General features: G+C 43.4%; 1 long non-coding RNA gene across 2 annotated transcripts; it reads left to right on the plus strand.

The window, feature by feature from the left end:
• The first annotated feature begins 919 nt into the window (after positions 1-919).
• Positions 920-1,945, plus strand: LOC125540493. Of its 2 annotated transcripts, none has more exons than XR_007297331.1 (4): positions 920-1,365; positions 1,468-1,528; positions 1,616-1,734; positions 1,903-1,945. It is a non-coding gene; the product is annotated as an uncharacterized LOC125540493 (long non-coding RNA). The 2 variants fall into 2 exon arrangements; XR_007297332.1 differs by having other exon boundaries at positions 1,616-1,737; positions 1,903-1,929.
• The last annotated feature ends 8,813 nt before the right edge of the window (positions 1,946-10,758 follow it).

The raw sequence follows: 10,758 nt of genomic DNA on the forward strand, positions 1-10,758 counted from the left end.
GGTGCTGCCGTGGGGATAGCCAAAGTCAAGACGTCGACTACGGACTCGTCGCAACGAACTTGGACGCTACGAGCCTGATTCATTGACCAATGGAGGGTCTTGACGCTGTTAGGGTTGGGATAGGATGAATGTGGAGGGTGACGTGCTTGGTTGAGTGCCCCTGGAAGATTGTGTCCTCCCCGTGGATCTGTCTGTGGCCATCGTAGAGGAGATTGTGGCCCTTCCCCGACGAGCAAGAACGATGTAGGCGGTAGCAGGAGGTAGGGGTGGATGCGGGGATGGATGTTGATGGTTGCTCGAGGTTGCGGTGTGGAAAGCCAAGAGCACGAAGTCGAAATCGGATAGGAGTTTGAGTTCTTGTTGGCCGTGGCTGGCTCCCCACTTTAGTGATGTATTTTTTTTCAGTTTATTGAAGTTTGGTTTGTTGAACCTAGAGTGCCACTCGCAACATGTTTCAGGTGACCCAGAAGTTCCCTTTCATCAGCAGTTACAGAGCGTTCAGAGTTCCGAGCTCTGTCGACGTCGCCAGCCTTGTGAAATGCCAACTGGTCGTCGCTTCTTTCGGTGGTAATTCTCGATTCTTTGCACCCTTACATGCAGATTCAGAGATGAGTGTCAAATTCTTCAGACAAGTTCTGAGACAGAGCAAGATCCTTACATGCTGCTTGTGTGCAGCTGATGGGAAACACGTAGATGTTACTGGACTGCAATTACCCGGCGTGCTGGATGACATGTTTGCATACACAGGACCGCTCGGTGCGGTTTTCAGCAAGGACTCTGTGAGCCTGCACCTTTGGGCTCCTACAACACATGTTTGGCTTCTAAAGACGACGCATTTTACCATCTCAAGTGTCGCCTCCGGTTCTGTACTATTCCCGCTTATATGTAAAATGTCCCCAATATATCTTGCTGAATGTGAGTGTGTGGTTCTTAGATGGTCCGCCGGCCCTGCTCTAGAGACGGTGCAGCTCAAGGAGTCAAATGGTGTTTGGAGTGTTACTTGACCAAGAGAGTGGGAAAACCGATACTATTTATATGAAGTTGACGTGTATCATCCAACTAAGGCACAGATTCTGAAATGTTTAGCTGGTGACCTTTATGCTAGAGGGTATGTGGCTGTGCGTATTTCAGTTATGTAGTTCAGGGAGAGGAACTTTCCGCAGAAGAAAAAAGTTCAGGGAGAGGAAGAAACTAGCTTGTTGTTTATTTGATCAGCCTTTCTGCAAATGGAGCGCGGACCTGGTTGGTTGACATTAACAATGAAACATTGAAGCCAGCTTCCTGGGATGAATTGGCCGATGAGAAGCCAAAACTTGATTCCTGCTCTGACATAACCATCTACGAATTGCACATTCGTGATTTTAGGTAAATTGTGCTGCTTGATTTACACAACTAAAAATCTGGCGGGGTTTATGCATATTCATCTTTGGAACTTACCTGTCTGTTTCCTGTGCTTTTCAATTACAGTGCCCATGATGGCACAGTGAACATTGACTCTCGTGGAGGATTTCGTGCATTTGCATACTAGGTCTTTAGAGTTGATTTACTAGATGTATTGCATTGCCTTTTTTCAACAGTATCTCATGCTGATTGCATTTTGGAACCTGTGGTACAGGCCTCAGCAGGAATGTTTGACTCATGTGCATTTGTTGCCAAGCTTTCATTTTGCTGGTGTTGACGACATTAAGAGCAACTGGAAATTTTTCGGTAAGGAAATATTTCTCTTTATAAAAGGTGGTAAGGCACTTTTGAGCTTTTGCTAGATGTCTATCATTTTTTTGTTGGATAGCAATGAGTGACAACTACTTATAAGTACTTGGTTTAAACTGCCCCTCTTCATTTTCATCTCATTTACTTCAGATTGACTTATTTGGTTATATGGAACTTCATTTACTCTGGCAGATGAGTGTGAACTAGCAACATTCCCTCCACGATCAGATATGCAACAAGCAGCAAAATATCGGAAAGTTAATTATGTTCTTGCGAGTAAAATATTCTTACATATGGTCATATTTATGCTAAAGGTATGACTCTGTGCTTTGGAAGGTTCCAAAAGGAAGCTATGCAAGTGATTTCATCAGGAAAGAGATGCAGATGAGAGGAAGAGAGCCTCCCCCAAGCTCTGTCTAGGCGATGCACGGGCGACGGCCATCCTTCCTGTTATTGCCTCCATGGCTGACTGCTCATCCCCAGTAACCTCCCCCCCCCCTCATGTGCGCCACACTCTGGGATTAAGGTCTGCTCCTTGGCTAGCATTTGCGCTGACCGATTCTCTGATTTCTCTCCACCGAAGAATCAAAGAAACAAGCAAGCTGATGTCTAACATATTTGTTTCGTAATAGTTGGAACTAGAAGAGGAAGCTCCAGTACAATTCAGATCTCTGCTCAAACCCTCAATATCTCATGCATACACAACTGCTTATTGTGTGAATATTAGACGTTACTTGTGCATCATCTTCGCCCTTTCCTAATTCAATATCTGTAAAAGTAGGCAAAGCTTCCTGTTATTATGTGCTGTCTAGAAAATACTTGGTCAGTTCTTCCATAAGAAAGCTGAAGTTGGATATTAGGTGCTTTAACAAAGCTACTCCCTCCGTTCACTTTTATAAGTCATTTCAGACAACTCAAAATAAACTACTTTGCACATTGTCTGAAATGTCTTCAAGGCCTTATAAAAGTGAACAGAGGGAGTAATTCTTTTAAGCAATTACATTACCATTGTTAGATATATTATTCAGAGCTCACTAAAGTAGAAAGGTTCTGATGCTTTGACGGTACAGTTTCCTGAGCATGCTTCAACATCATTTGTTTCTGCATATTGTTAATCATGGGCTTTTCATGATTTTTTTTCTGTTTTTAAAGATTGTCAAAGTGCATGCTGCAAGATACTGTTGAGTTAATTAATGTCCTCGAGTCAAACAAAAATATGGAAACTGTCAAGGAGATGTCGAATGATGAATATATTCAGATACTAAGAGAGGTTCTAAAATGTGTTTTGGCAAGTTAGTCCTGATCGTGCTTATTTTTAAACCCGAAACGTTCTTTATCATTGGAGGGTTCTCTATAATCCCATAATTGTGAAGTCAATTGCTTAATTTGATTGAGAGTACTTAAGTTCATGCACATGTTTATTTTTCTAGATCGTATCTTAACTGCTTGGACTCTTCATGTACACTAAATGTGAAACTCATTATGATTTGGAAGTGCCTGATAGCTTGTGACATAATTGATGTAGTTTATCAATTATGCAATTTGTTGTTAGCAACATGTACCAGATTTTGGTAATTTCCATTTCAATATTGTTTTTTTTTCATATATCCTAGATCATACTAAGATACTAAGAGATTCCTTACTGCATTAACATTGGCATCCATGGTTACTTCTCTGTATATATGAAAAATGTAGATAAAATGTACATCCTCTAGCTCTCATGCGTTTTAGTCTCTCTTTTCTCTTTATGCTCTATCACCAATGGTGCGCACACGAGAGAGAGGGAGGGAGGGAGCGATGGAGAGGGAGAGGGAGAGGGGTCTAAATGATTGTATCCGTACCAGTTTCATGTTTCCATGCATGTCATTATACTCATAGAAAACAGTATCTTCATGTGCCAAGTATCTAATGCATATACATGAGTTATATTATTTATCGTATTCACATACTAATATATTCATGATTTTTTTTTGCATTGTAGAGTGCTAGCACGCTACATTGGAGAGAAAGCGTTGAGAGAATGCTTTGTTGGGATGATAGACATGAATAATCAATCCTCATTCCAAGGTTAGATTTGTGCTTCCTGCCCAGTTCTTTTTCACAAAGGACCAAGCCTCTTACTTTATCCATTTCTTAATTTTGTTCCTTCACAGAAAAACATTTTCTCATTTCAATCTTTCTCCATTTGGTATGAGTTTGACACATGCTCTGAATTTTTTGACTATTCTTGGTTGATTAATGGTTGGTGTATTGCCTTCCACTTTGGATTATTCTAAATCTTCTTTCTTAGGCTATGTGTACCATTCTGTCATGTGCCACCATTGATCTGAGCAAAATCAGTGTAGATAAACCGAGCTATTTTATTATAAGCTGTGTACAGAACTTCCTGGAAAGATAACCATGTAGTTATTGTTTTATGCCGTATATATTCAGATAGGTGAATTATCGCAAGTTGGTCCCGGTATGTTAATAGGATTGTGCCAACCTAGAGCCTTTTCAGATCGTGCCAACTCTGTTTGGGGTTTCCTTCTACCTAATCAAGGCTTAGCCCAGTTTGTCTTGTCCTTATCTCCTTTTCTGTCATAAATTCTTCATCTATTCAAGAAGCTCATTTTTGTTAGTTGGAACAACTGAAAAAATCATACTCCCCCGTTCTTGTATATAAAGTCTAATTGTTTTTTCAAAAGTCAAACGAGTGCATGTTTGATCAAGTTTTTAGAAAATATATCGATATCCACTATACCAAATTTATATCATTCGATCCGTCATGAAAAGTAGTTTTATATTTTATCTACTAGGTTTTTCAGATGTTGATATTTTATTCTATAATCTTGGTCAAACATTCGAATGGTTGACTTGGAGGATATCAATACACCTTATTTTCTGGAATGGAGGGAGTATCATTCTTGGTGTGACGGACAAACAGAAAGAAAGGTCCGCCAAGAGTGCACTCACAAAAGCCATGTACTGTAGGCCATGAGTGATTACCTTGAAAGCTTTCTTATCGAGGCCATAGTTCCAAACTATACCATCCTTTAAGAAACATTCAATCAGAATTGGAGGAAATGCCATCCATTGGGGTTCTGAAGTTCTGAACTTTGATCTCTCTATTTGAATCGTTGTTATTATTTTGTCTGTAGGCCATGAGCAAAGAATCTGGAGAGTGCCTAATGTTCCTCAACTTTTCTTATGTTCCAAATACACTATTAGTGTTTGATCATCTTCAAAGAACAGAAAACGTATGACAGGATTAAGATTGTAATTTGTGCTCATATTTTTCTTTACAAAATTCACTGCTTGATTAATTTTGTTGTAGAAGCTTGAGAGAAAAAGATAGTAAATACATAGTAACTTTATATTGATTTAAGAGTAATAGCAACACACCTGCTTTTAACTATATATAAATATCTCTATATTGTTCTATACTGTCCGTCAGCAAGCGAGCGTTTGAATTGCTGTTGATGTGCATTGTACATGGGCTTGGCCACTTGGATCGTGAGATGAGATCGATCGACTAGATGCTTGTTTATTTGTGTTGTTCTTAATTTAACTTTGTGGAAGGTTGCGAGCCGAATGCGTCATCGACGAGGTGGTGAGTTTGGATTGGGACGGCGAAGATGAGAAGATAGTTGGGGAGGAAGAAGGTATAAAATCAACAATATCGTCTTGTGTGCGTGAGGATCCTAATGGTACATGTTTGACGCGGTCGTTGCTAACCTAATAAGATATGCGGTGGCGCGAGGTGGTGGCGGCAATGGGGCGGTTGTGCTGCATGTCCAAGGCTGCACTAGGGAGGCGCGAGCGGTGCCTCCCGCAAGATTCCATTGGGGCGACGCATGGGCGGCAGCCACCCCAAAGACCCTGTTAGCACAATTTCATAATAATATATTTATACTGATTGTTGTGCAAAATAGAACGCTATTGTTTGTAGTTATATTAGTTTATTTCCTCTATATACAATGACACGTCTTATTGTGTGTCCAAGAGGAAGGAAAAATATATATTTATAGGTGTTATGTGACTTACCTTTAAAAGGAATAACTCTAATAAGAAGTCCTGTTTTAGATGCCGAGTTGATGAAATTTGTTACCTAAGATATATGCGGTAATTTGATATGAACCCAAATATCTTGTTTTCCTTCAAATAAATTATCCCTGGAAATATTTGTTTTGAGTAAATATTTCTTTATCGTAGGCATGTTGCAACCACTAACAAGTCCAGTCACCATCACATGTTTACTGCGTGGATTCCATATTTGTCACAATATTGGCATAATCGACATGTGTGAGTCATCTATAATCTACGAGATGGCCAAATGGATAAGATTATTTAACATGTTTACTGCATGGATTCCACAAGTGTCACAATATTATTTGTACATGTGAAATTTAACATGTAACTCTTGCAACTATTTCAAGAGCCCGTGGCAACGCACGGGCACTATACTAGTGTCTGTAGTGTAGTGGCTGGCGCGCAGGCACAGGTTCGGATCAGCGCAAAAGCGAGTTTTTTCCTTTTGTTTTATTTATTTAACGGTCACATAATATATAAACCTACTATAGTATTACAACAGCATGGGCTAGCGTAGTGGCAGGGCTTGTTCCTTGAAACAGGGAGGGCGCGGATTCGAATCCCCGCCGCGCGCAATTTCAAATCTGAATAGTTCTGAATAGTGGTACTCATCCATTACAATTGCCCCAAGTGTGCCGGCAGTGGCGCCAAGTGAAGTGGTTTCTCAAGGGGCCTCCGCCGTACCCCTACTGCAACATGACGTGACCCGAGGAGATGCGCCACTTTCTCTACCGCAAGGCCGTCCTCTCCGACTCTGCCGAAATAGCCATGCTCCTCACGGGGCCGGACTACGGCGTTGTGGCCTTCGCCATGGCGGGGGACGGCACGTGGAGGCTCCCGCCCCCACATGATGGCGTTGAGCCCGTCTCCACATGATGGCGTTGAGCCCGTCTCCACGTTGGAGAAAGTACCTCGTGGGGGCGCCAGGCGGGCAACAGATGGTTGTGCTCAAGGAGACCGAACAGACCACTGGCCAGCGGACTTGTTCCTTCAAGGTGCAAGTCCTCGATAGCAGGGAAGGGTGGAAGGAGACGGAAGACATCGGCGACACCGTGCTGTTTGTCGAGTGGAACAGTTCCCTCTGTATGTCCACGAGGGAGTATCCGGAGCTCAGGGCCGGCTGCATCTACTACACCCAGGATGATTCGAGGCCTCCGAGGCCGTGGAAGGACAATGCTACAATGCTGTCGGGGTGTTCAGCCTCAAGGATGGCAGCCAGGACAAGGTTGAGGGCCTTGGGCGGCACCGGAGCTGGCCGCCGCCGGCGTGGTTCACGCCTTCCACCGTCCGATGATGATGGTTTTAAATTCTTGGAGGATATGGCTTAATTAGTTTGCAGGGCTCGCTCAGATTTCGTATTTGCTACTATGATGATTGCAACCAAGATTATGAATTGACTATTGCCTTGTGGGGTTTCTTCATTAACAGGTTTAAGCCAGGCGTAAACAGAATAGAAGAGTAATTATGAAAATTTATTCGAAGCTGCAACCAAGCTAGTATTTTGTGTTTGTGTTTTTCCTTTTGGTTGTTTCAAAAAACTGCAACCAATTAAGCTGTGGCATGCATCATAAACCAACTCAGGAATAAGTTGTGGCATGATGAGAGCACTGCATCTGCCTGCCTGTCGACGATCAAGGTTTGTTCGAACAAGGAAGAGAGTACATTACCAATCAAGAATTGAGGGGTGACTCTTACTGCAGTGCACTTCTCTGAAGATATACATACATAATGCAATTCGGGTTTGATGTTGTTTCAGTAACTAAAGAAAATGAATTCTTGTCTAGCGTAAAGTTTGATGTGGGACTGGAGCTTCCGGAGGCTCATATTTTTTACGACTCTGCTCCACAGAGATGAGTGGGCCTAATTTTCAGTTCTGATGGCTGCTACTCCCTCCGTTACGAAATGTACAATGTTTAATTACAATGCATTCATGCATGAGCACTGCATTTGTTGCCTGCCCATGATCTGGAATATATAGTTTGAACAATGAATGAATGGGCAATTGAGCCGTACGTAGGGTGTTGTTGGAATTCACTGATGCAGCAGACTGAATTCCTCACCTGCTCCAAAGAAACAATATTTGTTTTTCATCATCAGACCAAGTTCCACTGTTGCTGCATTTTTCTCAAGATATGTATGTATTTATATAGGTTGGGTTTCGGGGAAGAGGTTTGAGAACTTAACACAACAGCTTGCTTTGCAACTTTGTTCTTGCCTTGTAATTATATCCATATCAAACTGCAACAGAGCTTGCTTCAGACCTGAGGCCGGCCGGTTGCTATGAAAAGCTGCACATGTTCTACAGGTGAGGCCATTTCAGAAGGAACTGCACTGTGCAGCACCAGAGGTAGGTTGTTTAGGCTCACCCGTGTTGTGATGGTGCTCCTGAGAGAGGAGAAGCAAACAGGGTTCAGCAGTTTTATTCCATCAATAACTCCTTCTGCAACCTATATTTGTGCTGATAAGTGATAGCTATCAGTTGCCAGTGCACAACTAAGTAAACTAGTTGCAATATACTCCCTCCGTTCGGAATTACTTGTCATAGAAATGGATGTATCTAGACGTATTTTAGTTCTAGATACATTCATTTCTGAGACAAGTAATTCCGAACGGAGGGAGTATATGGAACGACATGTTGTGTCAGTATGAATTTGTATGTTTTGCTGAATCTTAACTCTGAAACCATCAGGGACTAGCCCTTGGAGGCACATATGTTCGCGATCTTTCCCCTTCTTCTGCAGTTTTTGTTCTTAGCTCTGTGGTTTCTTCTCTTATTTCAGAGGTAAAGAAGCATCAGCTAGTGTTCTGTACTAGTTTGGTGGGGCCAGATTGCTTGCTGCACATTTATCAAGACAGTTTTAGTGGGTTTCAGAAGTGAGGAAAACATTCTACAATACCATTTATTTTGTGTTTGTTTTGCCTTGTGATTGTTTCAAACTGCAATCAAGTTGAATGGGTGACTTGTGTAAGAGCCTGAGCACGTACACGAAAGACCATTTCAGAGTAGTCTTCTGAGGAAAGAAAGGTTCCTTATCTAGACGGAGAAAGAAAGGAAGAAACGGTTTGGCTTGGATATCAGGCTTGAGGCTGCTTTTGCTTTGATATGAGAAGCTGCACAGGACAGATCATTTCACAAGGAACTGCACTGTGCTTTGCAGCAGCAGACCTACTGAGTCCTCCTCACATCACAGATGCAAGCAGGGTTAAGACCACTCCTCTGTTTTGTGTTGGTTTTGTCTACCCTTCAGCAGAGTCGGATGAGTCTTAATTAGGATTACTTTGAACAATTAGGACACTACTGAACGATGAACAGGCTTCTGAATACAAGCTAGTATTAATCTCTCTCCATCAAGCATTTATTTTTGGGTATGGCATGTGGCATGTGCTGCATCCATCATCAGTTTTTCATATCACAATCTTTCATTCTTTTGCTCTGTCTGGTCACTCCTTGACAAGAGAGATATTCTAGACAAGATCATGTTGTTCAGATGTACAAATATCCATAATTTTACTTGCCACCGAGTGTGCTTAAATATCCATAATTTTTTTTAAAGTCTCAGTAAGAGGATTTGGGACTAAGTTTAGGGGATCGACTGGAGTTGCTCTTAGAGTTTCCAATGTTAGTCAACTTATGGACACAAGCATCATTAGCTCTTGTCCTAAAAACCAATAACCCCCTAAGAACTGTTTTTTAGGAGTTCATACTATCGAGCTTCCACCTAAATGTTTAGGTAGATAACATTACCGAGGCCTTCCACAAAATATCTAACCCTTTAAAATACGAGAAGTTATCTTCAATGCCTTCCTCTTCTCCCTAGAAATGAGTATTTTTTTTTCTCACTCCCTATCGCACCAAAAAACTATTGTGACAAAGTTTATTTCCCCGATCATCACCTCTCGACACCACCAAAGTCACCGCCGGCAAACTCTTCGGCGAGCCACACTACCCCTACCCCATTCCCGGTCGTGCTGCTACCCCATGAGCCTCGTCCCGCCCTTCGCCACTTCTTGCCTCGAGTCAGAGCTCGTAGTCACCGTTGTCATGCCGACAAAAGCTCCTTGTTGGCACGCACACAACTGTCACCTCCTCCACCCCGGCGCACCTTCCCCGAGGCCGCCGGTCATTGTTGTATCCCAAGCCAAGCCAAGGCCAGGAATCAAGTTGTTGTACTTCTCTGCCTCCCCTGCGCATCCCCTCCCCTTTCGGCCACCGCGACGTCGATAAGTAAGGAGTTAAGTTTAGATAGACGATATAAGTAAGGACTTAAATTTAAGAAAGAGCTAGAAATCATCAAGTTTATAAAGAACAGAGATTTCCCTCCAAAATAAATAAAATAAAATAAGGAGCAGAGACAGAGTCGGTCAAAGGCAGAGGTCAGTGGCTTCTGGACCGTCGATCTCAAATCCAACCACGCAGATTGTCCCACCCCTCCCTCTCTACAAGCAGCTACCCCCAACCCAACCCAACTGCGCACCTCCAATCGCGCAATGGTGGCCGACATCGCCAGCCTCCCGCCGGATATGCCAGGCAGCATCCTCCGCCGCCTGAAGCTTCCCCGACCGCGTCGCCTTCGCCGCCGTGTTCCCCGCGCCTTCGCGCCGTGGCTCGTCGTCTTTCCCGGCGGCATCCGGAGGCCGCCACGCCCCTCTCCCTCGCCGGCCACCGCGCGCGCCCGACGATCATAGTCGGGACCTTGGCGACGGCGGAGGGCGGCAGCGTGGAGGCTGGCTCTCTCCCGCGACGGCATCCACCACGAGGGCAGGTTCCACTCCGTCACCTGCTTCCTCACTTCTGCATTCAAATTATTAAATTCAGAGCTGCAACAAAACTAAACAATTTCCACCATGCTGACAAGCTTAATGCCGATCGTGCCGCCGACAGGCTGCACTTGTCAACGTGCATCCTCCGTCGAGGGGTCCTTCCGCCAAGTTTCCAACTTGTCAAAGCTCCATAGTCCATAGCAAACTGAGCCCGAC

Source organism: Triticum urartu, chromosome 2 (genome assembly GCF_003073215.2).
Source record: "Triticum urartu cultivar G1812 chromosome 2, Tu2.1, whole genome shotgun sequence".
NCBI lineage: Eukaryota > Viridiplantae > Streptophyta > Magnoliopsida > Poales > Poaceae > Triticum > Triticum urartu.